The sequence below is a fragment of the Otolemur garnettii genome, unplaced genomic scaffold, assembly GCF_000181295.1.
Source record: "Otolemur garnettii isolate 467f Iridium unplaced genomic scaffold, OtoGar3 scaffold00276, whole genome shotgun sequence".
Lineage (NCBI taxonomy): Eukaryota > Metazoa > Chordata > Mammalia > Primates > Galagidae > Otolemur > Otolemur garnettii.
Window position 1 is genome coordinate 861139 of NW_003852671.1, and position 11243 is coordinate 872381.

Sequence of the window (11243 nt, forward strand, 5' to 3'; positions counted from 1 at the left end):
GTTCCTTCCTGGTTTTGGAATCAGGGTGATATTTATTTTGTAGAATGTGTTGGGGAGAATTCCTTCCTTCTCTATGTTCTGGAATAGGTTATGCAATATAGGCACTAGTTCCTCTTGGAAGGTTTGGTAGAATTCTGATGTGAAACCATCCGGTCCAGGGCTTCTCTTTTTTGGAAGCTTTTGTATTGTTGATGCAATTTCAGTGCTTGATATAGGTCTATTCAAAACTTCTAATTCTTTCTGGTTGAGTTCAGTAGGAAGGTGGTGTGACCTTCCTACTGAACCAGGCATTGGTCCATTTCCTCTACATTTTCGGTATAGTCTCTCATTGAGTTGTTTTTATTGTGACTTTTTGAAAACCATCTTAGATTATACTTTTTAAAAGCCTCTTGAGACTAGCCAAGCCAAGGATTTGCCAAACTGTCTGCATAATCTCTATGAATTGGGAAAATTCCTCTCTTCTTGAGGTCCCCAAATAACTTGGGGTTCTTGGGCCTGTCATAGAGTGACATTCTTTACTTACCTATTATTCAGGAATTTTTTTTTTTTTTTAAGATAGAATCTCAAACTGTTGCTGTGGGTAGAGTGCCATGGCATCATAGCTCACAGTAACTTCCAACTTGGACTCAAGGGAGCCTATTGCCTCAGTTTTTTTCTATTTTTAGTAGAGATGGGGTCCTGCCTTTGGTCAGGCTGGTCTCGAATTCGTGAGCTCAAGCAATCCACCTGTCTCAGCCTGCCAGAGTGCTAGGATTATAGGCATGAGCCACTGGGCCTGACTGGGAAATTTTTTATAGACAAGATGCTAGGCTAGTATTTTCAAAGGGCTTTTTCCAGCTCTACAAAATCAACCTTAATTCCTTAAAGCAGTCTGGGCATACCTGAAAACATGCCATTCCAGTTAAAACCTTTGTAAAATAACTGGTGTCTCAATTATGTTGTTATTAAAGAAAATAGATCCTTATTGAACTTACGTAAATACCTGTATTGCTATAAATTAAGAATACTCATAAATAGTTTCTAAATTCTAGAGAAATCAAGTAAAGAGAAAAATAAATGAATGCTTTAAATTTTGCTCATAAAAATATACTTTGCCCAATTTGTTGTAAAAAAAAATAAATAGCTTAAAAAAAGTTTTCTTAAATTCTGAAAAATAAAACAAAAGGAATGAGTAGTGTTTCAAACAAAAAGTTAAAACAGTTATTTCAGTCTTGTATTAGTTCAGTTCCCTATAATTCATTTTTGTTCTGCTTGAGGTTAGGGTAGCAAGCCTCATCAATAGATTAGCTTTTTAGTTAAAGCCTTGGAAGTTTATTTTTTTTAGTCAATAGTTAGCAGAACCCTTATATTCAGTGGTACTTGTCAGAGTCCCTTCCTTAAGTTTACTTAAAGAAGAAGCAAGTTTTACACTGCAGTTCTCATAGACTGCTTTCTTTGTTTTTCATTTATTTATTTATTTTTGAGACAGAGTCTTAACCTGTCGTCCTGGGTAGAGTGCCATGGCCTCAGAGCTCACAGCAACCTCCCACTCTGGCTCAAGTAATCCTCTTGCCTCCGTTTTTCTATTTTTAGTAGAGATGGGGGTCTCGCTCTTTCTCAGGCTATTCTTGAACTCGTGAGCTCAAGCAATCCACCTTCCTCGGCCTTCCAGAGCGCTAGGATTACAGGGATGAGCCACTGCACCCAGCCACACAGACTGCTTTCTGAGATGAGTCAAAGTAAAACAATAATTTTCCTGTGGATGACTCAAGTCTTAGGGTAGCCATGATTAAGGAAACACTTGACAAGAGAATTATTTCTGTGGCACACAACAATTTAATGTGCTAATCATAATTATTACTGATAACATTCAGGGTCTGGCAAAAGTAATGCCCTTTTTAAAGGAGTATTATGTAAATAAATATAAAACATAGAAATTGGTGGAGAAACACGAGAAGACAAAAACCCTACCATTTCAACCCTTGTAGGTATATGATGTTTTGGCATTGTTAGTAGCTTCTGTGGAATTTTCTTCCTGCAAGACGGTAGAAGAGAAGCGGTATTTTGTGGGCCAGACCTTGTATATCAAGACATACAGGCATTTTTACGAATTTCATACAGGTTTGGAACACATATTCATAACACATTTATACAAATGTAACCCAAAGAAAGTTAAATACCATTTCATAGCTGACGTTTTTCATATTTTAACAAATCAGATACACCTGAATATGACTGCTTTAAACTTTCATGGGCCCTGATACCTGAAAAGCTAATTTGAGGTTAAAAAAGAAAAGAACAAATTTTGAGCTTAAAAATTTGATTTTGAAAATTTTGTCTAATAGCAAAAGTTTAATGTACTTGATATCACAAAATAATATCACAGGTCACTGTAACGTAATAGTCATGCATGTAGACAAAGTGATCATTCAAAGATTTCAAAAAGCAAACTCCTAACCTTTCGCCACAGAGGAGACTCAGTTTCCCAATGAATAAGACCTAATAAAGGCACCATAAAGCAAGCAAAATCTGTCTTTTTCCTTTTTCTGCCCCCCCACCTTTATTGAGGTTAACTCAGAAGATAAACAAAAATCTTGTACGACTCTTGTTTAAAAGAGAAAATCCAATTTTATTTTTACATTAGTACATTATTAATGGTGAAGTCAATTTTAAGAAGACTATAAACAATTCCATCGAATTCTCAATCAACTTTGATGGCAAGGTAAGACCCATAAACCTTTTATAACATTTTGTAACATTTTCCACTATCTTTTCTTCTCAGCTTTTTATATCCATTCAGTTATACCTATCATTCTTTTTATTTCTTCCATGTAAAACAGTCCTAAAAACCTTTAAACTAGGCAAAATTACTTTCCCTTTAACAAAAACCATATTTCTATGCCTTCCTATAACATTCTTTGCTAAAAAGATATTTTATTTTTCTTCTATGTTTTGTATCCAGAATTATTTCTCTTTTATCTAGTAGTTTTAATCATCTACATTAATTACAATGTTAACTCTTAGTAATGTAGAAAGTAAGCAATTTTAATTATGTCTCAGATACAGAGTGCAGGACAAAGGACAATGCCTGGAGAATTTATTCTTTTCCAGGATGGCCAAGAGGCACAGCTGGGCTGGGAAGGACAGGCCAGTGTTGTCCCTGGGCCTCACTATGGCCTTAAGGCTCAAATTCAAAGATTTGAGTTTACAGACAAGTTAAGCAAGTATGAAAAGTACTAAAGAAGCAACAGTTTTATGACCTTAAAATATCTAGCAGAGGCTTGGCACCTCTAGCTCAGCAGCTAGGGCACCAGCCACATACACCAGAGCTGGTGGGTTTGAATCCAGCCCAGGCCTGCCAAGCAACATCAACAACAACCAAAAAATAGCCGGGTGTTGTGGTGGGTGCCTGTAGTCCCAGTTACTTGAGAGGCTGAGGCAAGAGATCACTTAAGCCCAAGAGTTTGAGTTTGCTGTGAGGTGTGATGCCACATCACTTTACCCAGGGCGACATAGTGAGACTCTGTCTCAAACAAACAAATAAGCAAACAAACAAAAAAACAAAACATCTAGCAGAAATTGTCTAAACCTAGTTGACCAGTAGTCGTAGGCAAAATTGTCTAAATTAAATTTCGAAGATGTTTTAATTCTAATATACTAATAATTTAAAAGCCATTTTAATTTACCAAAGATCATGAAATGTGAACTTGAAACGTATTTGAGTTAGTTCTTTATGAGTACTCACATAATTTGGTACCATGTGCAGACAAGACAAGGGAGAAACATATGTGTAGACATTTACATTTATATAGATGCAACATAGGACGTACATATGCACACATAAAGACTTTATAGTGTTGATTTTAGAATCTTAGCCATAAGACAAGTAAAACTTTTTTTTTTTATTGGTAGAGTGCCTTGGTAGAGTGCCATGGCATCATAGCTCACAGCAACCTCAAACTCTTAGGCTCAAGAGATTCTCTTGCCTCAGTTTCTGTAGTTGCTGGGACTACAGGTTTGCCTCAGCCTCCCTAGTAGCTGGGACTACCGGTGCCTGCCCCAGTGCCTGGCTATTTTTTTGTTTGCTTGTTTAGCAGGCCCTGGCAGGGTTGGGACCTACCAGCCCTGAAGCATGTGGCCAGCACCCTGGCCACTGAGCTAGGGGCACCTCTGTAAAACTTAGTAGTTTAAAAGAACAGTTAAATTCAAACTGTGCCTTTGTGAATGGAAAGGGAGAAGTTTATCTGAAGAAGCCCTTGTCGAGTTTTAGAGAAAGAAAGTAGAAAATGTCTATTTCAAAGCACAGAGAGGTAAAGGATCTAAGTCTTTTAAAAAAGAGATTTGGGTGTTTCCATTAGTGAAAAATTAAAAATAGATGCCAAAGTCCAATAAAATGTTAGGAATTTATCATAGGATTTTATGAGGAGAACAATTTCCTTTAGACAGGAACCTTTTAATTTAGTCAATTTTTTTTTTTTTTTGAGACAGAGTCTCACGTTATTGCCCTTGGTAGAGTACCATGGCATCACAGCTCACAGAAACGTCAAACTCTTAGGCTCAAGTGATTCTCTTTTCCTCAGCCTCCCAAGTAGCTGGGACTACAGGCCTCCCCCCACAACACCCAGCTATTTTTAGAGACAAGGTCTCACTCTGGCTCAGGCTGGTTCCGAACCTGTGAACTCAGGCAATCTACCTGCCTCAGCCTCCCAGAGTGCTAGGATTACAGGCATGAGTCACAGAGCTCAGCCTTAATCTTTTTTTTTTTTTTTTCTTAACTGAACCAATGAGCTCAGAGCAGAGCTCCCATTGAGTGTCTGGTCCCCAATAAGAGAGCAGTGCCATGGGACTGCACCCTATGAAGCTTTTGCAGCGAGACAAGAAGAGTAGCACAGGGAAGTCGAGGCAGCCAGGATTAAAGGAACACGTTGCCTTAAGCAGCCCAGATAGTAGAAGGTAGGCGTGTGGGTGTTTTGAACCACCTCAGGGCATTCTATTAGAGTCATAAATAACCAGGGAGGCTTGTGATCAATTCTTTGCAGAAGTCTCACGACATAGAATAGATTAAGTTTTAACTTTAAATGTTAGGCTCTTGGCACCAGAGATTGAGACACAAAAGAATATTTGTTTCAATCCCTTGTGATCAAGATAGATAGGGTTAGATAACATGTACAGTCACCTTGGAACCTCCTCTGCTGCTCTGGAGGCTTTGCTTTCCTCTTTTCTTCTCAATAAAAGTAGCCCCCTACTCACTCTTTTTTTTTTTTTTTTTTAGGCAGAGCCTCAAGCTGTCCCCCTGGGTAGAGTGCTGTGGCATCACAGCTCACAGCAACCTCCAGCTCCTGGGCTGAAGCGAGTCTCCTGCCTCAGCCTCCCAAGTAGCTGGGACTACAGGCGCCCACCACAACGCCTGGCTATTTTTTGGTTGCAGTTGTCAATGTTGTTTGGCAGGCCTGGGCTGGATTCGAACTGCTGCCTTAGGCGTACGTGGCTGGCGCCTTAGCCACTTGAGCCACAGGCACCGAGCCAGCCCCTACTCACCCTTAATACTTTTGCTTCACTTGCTGTCTCTCTCAGGCTTTGAATTCATTCTTCTACTTTCCTAGACAAGAACCTGGTTCAACAATTTGGATAGCAACAGTGCATTTCCTTATACCTAAAGACATTTCTTTAAGTTCTTTAAACCCTTTTAAAAAAATCTAAACTGGCAAAGGAATGAGAAGCCCCATGCAGAGTCAGCCACCTCTGACATAGCCCTTCCTGCCCAGCCATTCCGCAAGGCAAGGTCAAACTCTTTCACAATACAGAGTAATTTCTGTTCTTTCACAACGCAAAATAATTTCTGGTATTCCCCAAAACCAATGAGAAGAATCTCTCTACTCACAGCTCTTGAGATTCCATGAGGAAAAATAGAAGTTTCTCTCCAAGGAAGGAGTCTGTGGAGCCTTCATTTGGCACTAGGGGGCAAGAGAAAGGAGGGTCAAACCTAAGTACATAGACAAAGGGAGTGCACATGGCTAGCAGGGGTCCAAGAAGTGGAGAATTAGGGAAGAATTAGCATATTCCAAAACAATATGCTATGTATATTTCTGCATTTGTATATATCCTAAATATTAATTAGAGACAGAGTCTCACTTTGTTGCCCTTGGTGGAATGCTATGTTGTCACAGCTCACAGCAACCTCCAGCTCTCAGGCTTAGGCGATTCTCTTGCCTCAGCCTCCAGAGTAGCTGGGACCACAGGCACCCGCCACAATGCCCCGCTATTTTTTTGTTGTTGCACTTTGGTTGGGTTCAAACCCACCACCCTCAGTATATGAGGCCAGCGCCCTACTCACTGAGCCACAAGTGCTACCCCTAAATATTAGTTTTAATTAAATTGACTTTTGACTATAGAGCTCTTTAAAAATCAAATCAAATCTCTTATTGTCAGCGTTGAGTTGAGACAAATAGCTGACATTTTCAGCATTTGAACTTTCAACTAGGTACCCTTCCTAGCTAGGGAGGTCAAAGGCCCACAATGGGTGGAGAAACATTCTAACACCTGCTACCTCAGCTGGGGTCTGCGATGAAGGACAGTGACCTTGAAGGGGCTGGTAGCCCAGTGCTATGTTTCAAGAAGCTCCCAAGTCACTGGTGGCAGCAGCTTTTGGGTTTGTGAGAGGAGGAGAAACAAAACCTCCACCTTCCCTTTCCACCAGGCTCCACTTATCTCAGGGATTGATCTCTGCTGAAATACTGAAGATTCTCCCCATGGAACCTCTGGCAAGTTCTGGCACTTTTCCCTCAGAATTACACCTTTTTTGGAGATAGAGTCTCATTATGTTACACTAGGTAGAGTGCTATGGCGTCATAGCTCACAGCAACCTCAAACTCTTGGGCTTAAGTGATTCCCTTGCCTCACCCTCCCAAGTAGCTGGGACTACAGGCACCCTCCATAATACCTGGCTATTTTTTTCTTTGAGACAGAGTCTCAAGCTATTGCCCTGGGTGAAGTGCCATGACATCACAGCTTACAGCAACCTCCAACTCCTGGGCACAAGCAAGTCTCCTGCCTCTGCCTCCCAAGTAGCTGGGACTACAGGTGCCCACCACAATGTCCAGCTATTTTTTGGTTGCAGCCGTCATTGTTGTTTGGCAGGCCTGGGCTGGATTTGAACCTGCCAGCTTAGGTGTATGTGGCTGGTGCCTTAGCTGCTTGAGCCACAGGCGCTGAGCCTATTTTTTCCTTTTTTTCGGTTGTGGTTATCATTGTTGTTTGTCAGGCCCAGGCTGGATTTGAACCCGACAGCTCTGGTGTATGTGGCTTGCACCCTAGCTGTTGAGCTACAAGCGCTGACCTAGCTTCCTTCCTTCCTTCCTCCTCTCCCTCCCTCCCTCCCTTCCTTCCTTCTTGTGCCCTGGCTGCTGAGCTACAAGCGCTGAGCTTTCTTTCCTTCTTTCCTTCTCTCTCTCTCTCTCTTCCTTCCTTCCTTCTTTCCTTCCCTCCCTCCCTTCCTTCTTGCGCCCTAGCTGCTGAAGCTATAAGTGCTGAGCTACCTTTCTTTTTCTTCCTTCCTTCCTTCTTTCCTTCTTCCCTTCCTTCCTTTCTTTTTCATCTAAAACATTATCTTCTTTCCGAGATAATCTGGCAACTAATGTCTCTAGTCAGCCATCTTGCCCCACCCTCTCTGTGGACTCTTTATTTCTACTTTCATGGCAAGTCTCTATCTTTTTTGGGAGGGAGGAGGTAGAGTCTCACTTTGTTGTCCAGGTTGGAGTGCAGTGGCATGATTATGGCTACTGTAACCTCGAACTCCTAGGTTCGAGTGATCCTCCTGCCTCAGCCTTCTAAATAGCTGGGATTACAGGTGTGTACAATCATGCTGTTTTATTTTTTGAAGAGATAGATACCTTGCTACATTGCCAGGCTGGTCTTGAGTTCCTAGCCTCAAGGAATGCTCCTACCTCAGCCTCCCCAAATGCTGAGATTATAGGTGTCAACTACTGGACCTGGCCAAGTCTCCCTCTGTCTTTCTATAAAATCATCTACCATGGCTGGGCAAGGTGATAGGTCTATATCCTAGCACTCTGGGAGGCCAAGATGGCAGCACTCTGGGAGGCCAAGATGGGTTGATCACCTGAGGTCAGGAGTTCAAGACCAGCCTGAGCAAGAAGGAGACCCTGTATCTACTAAAAACAGAAAAACTAGCTGGATGTTATGGTAGGTGCCTGTAGTCCCAACTACTTGGGAGGCTGAGGTAAGAGGAAACCCTTGAGCCCAAGAGTTTGAGGTTGCTGTAAGCTATGACATTAAGGCACTCTACACAGGGCAACATAGTGAGACTCTGTCTTAAAAAAAAAAGTCACCCTACCATGTTTAATTCATTATAATACATTCTCCTTATGCAAATATTTGTTGGCTAAGGTATATGTTCTGCTATAACTTTCAGTAATCACTCCTGCTTATTATTTTAGGAAGTATTTTATTCCTTTTGGTTGTCTTTGGAAGACCAGGTTAGTCCCTCACACTACAAAGGCATCTTTCTCCCTAAAATGAGGAAAAGCTTTTCCGAGAGAGTAAATTTCTACATCTTTCTTTGTCCTCCTTCCTGCCACATGCCCTCTTCAAAAAGTTAAAATAAAATAAAGGACATTAGTTTGAATCAGAGCTCTACTACTTATGAGTAATGAGATCCTCCATCTAGTATGTGGCCGACTTGAGCATCCCAGAGGAATGGATGTTATAACCCCAATGCCCAGTTATGCAAGGCTATAAACCAAAGAAATTGTGAAATCTGTAGAAATGGTCATAATAAGCTATACTTGTCAGAATTGTGTGAATTAAACAAGAATAACTAAGCATGATATTCAAAAGGAAGTAGTTCTTTTCCTGACATCTAGCAGATAGAAATTAAAGGATATAGAGTATGAGCGGAAGGCATTGGCAGGCAGCAGCACATAGGGGATTATGCGGCCCATCCCAGCTATCTCAGTGTCTGAAATGAGCAGCTCTGTTCATGACCCTCATCCTACCCCCACCATCACCTTGGCAACTGGGGTTTAGTCTCCACTATTTAAGAATGGATGGCTGCAGATGTGGTGGATGAGATCATGAATGGAATTCCTATGGCAAAGACATTTAGCAAAAAAGCCTTTTTATTCAAAATGTCTTCATCCTCAAATTCATTGTTGGGATGCAAGAACGGGAGAAAGCTGGGTGGTGGAAGTCGGACCCCCTTTTGTAAACTAGCCCAGCTACCACTCTTCCTCTGCTTCTCTGCGAACAAAAAATGTGAAGATGAGCGTCCTTACTCTGAGGCACGAGAAAAGGTTTCTCTTCCTCAAAAGAAAAGTCTGCTTCCAAATTCCTCAGAGTGAATGTGGCACAGAGACAAAACTACACCCATGTCAGTTCCTGATGTTTTTACAGGTTAGTATGGAGTCAGCGGTCAGCCTTCTGCATTCAGGAAAGGGCTGTTTCCAACAAGCAACGTGACGTTTCGGAACATCCCTGGACTCCAGGTCCCAGCAGGCAGCTCTTTGCACAGAGCTGCACCCTCAACAGCTGTGGGTGTCCTGGTTTTGTTCCTCCTCTGGATGGCAATTATTTTCAGAGATACTTTCAAGGCACAAGAAAAACTTGTAGGAATCTTGCGATGTGTCCAGACAAGTAAATGGCAGTCAGCTTGTGTGAGCAATGCAAGAGTAACTGGCAAGTTCCCGGCAGGGTTTGCCTGTCCATTCACACCCCGACCCGCTGGGGCCTGCAGCTGAGAAGCACTGATTCTCACTCCCTGAGTCCCTGCTTCAGGGCTTCCAACTCAGAGATGTTTTCCCAACAAAACCATGTGTGGGCAATGCTCTATGTGGGTAGAGGGAAGGATCTCAGGCCAGTGATTCTTTTCTTCCTTAGGTGATGACATATTTTTTCTCACTCCTATGAATTATTCTGATTTCTTCTGATATACAAGCCTGCTACCCAAGAAAACTGAGGCCCAGAATGAAAAATTAAAGAAATCATCTTGACCAAAAAAAAAAAAAAAAAAAGAAATTAAAGGATATTTAAATCTAGGTATTAGATCTCAACTTAGTTTTTTGCCATAGATTAGTCTGTTTTGTGTAATTATACAAAAGGCTTCAGAGACCTATCTTCCCAGGAGACCTATAAAGACAAGAGACATGAAACAAAGCTATGAAATATCACTTGTTATTGATAGACTATAGATGCGACTTCTGCCACCTTCATCAGCAGGTTCCCTAATTTGTATGACTTTGTATTTCTGGGAAAACATATGCAGCAATTTCTTACATGGCTTTACAATAATAAAAACTTGAATTCCAGGCAGATTCCCACTTAATAAGAGTTTTATTTTATTTTATTTTATAGAGCAGGCTGATGGGTGTGACTGGTACAGCCAGGATGGTCTCAGTGTCCTGATTGGCCTCCTTGTGCAATGAGACTTTTTTTTTTTTTCAGACGGAGTCTCACGATGTCACCCTTGGTAGAATGCTGTGGTGTCACAGTTCACAGCAACCTCAAACTCTTGGACTTAAAGTCTCTTGCCTAGCCTCCCAAGTAGCTGGGACTACAGATGCCCACCAAAATGCCTGGATATGTTTTTATTATTGTTGTCATTGTTGTTGAGCAGGCCCTTACCAGATTTGAACCCACCAGCCCCAGTGCATGTGGCCAGTGCCCTAACCACTGAGCTAAGTCACTGAGCTTGTAATGAGACTTTTGGCTTGTCACTTGAATGACTAAGGAAACCCCTACGACAACACTTCTGCTGCTTCTGTCATAGCAGATCTAAGGCATCCTATGCAGGTGAGAGGTTTGCCAGGGCACCTGGACTCTGTTGATGAAAAATATATACTGGCTGCAGAAGGGACACAGATAATATAGCTCTGCTTCCACTGGATGGTGACTCATAAAGGCAGGCCTAGAGCAGATATTCAGAACATGAGCCAGGAAGGGCTGTTTGCACAGCACAAGCCCAGGTCCCCTTCTGTTTCTAGTATTACTCTGGCTCCTTCTCACAGAAATGTTCTCCATGTCATCACCCTCTCTCAGGTGGTAAACTTGGGCTGTGAATTTCTTGCTGCCTAAAATTCTTCCAGTCATTACAATAGTTTATTACACATATTTGAGGTTTCTTTTCTTTACTCCTCTTACATTGGATTTACTTTCTTCTCTTTTAATTCTTGCCCTGGTTATTGCTTTTACTTGGCATAAGGTCACATAATCTGAAGAAGTTCAGAGGAAAGTCACTCTGTGATCTCTGGCAG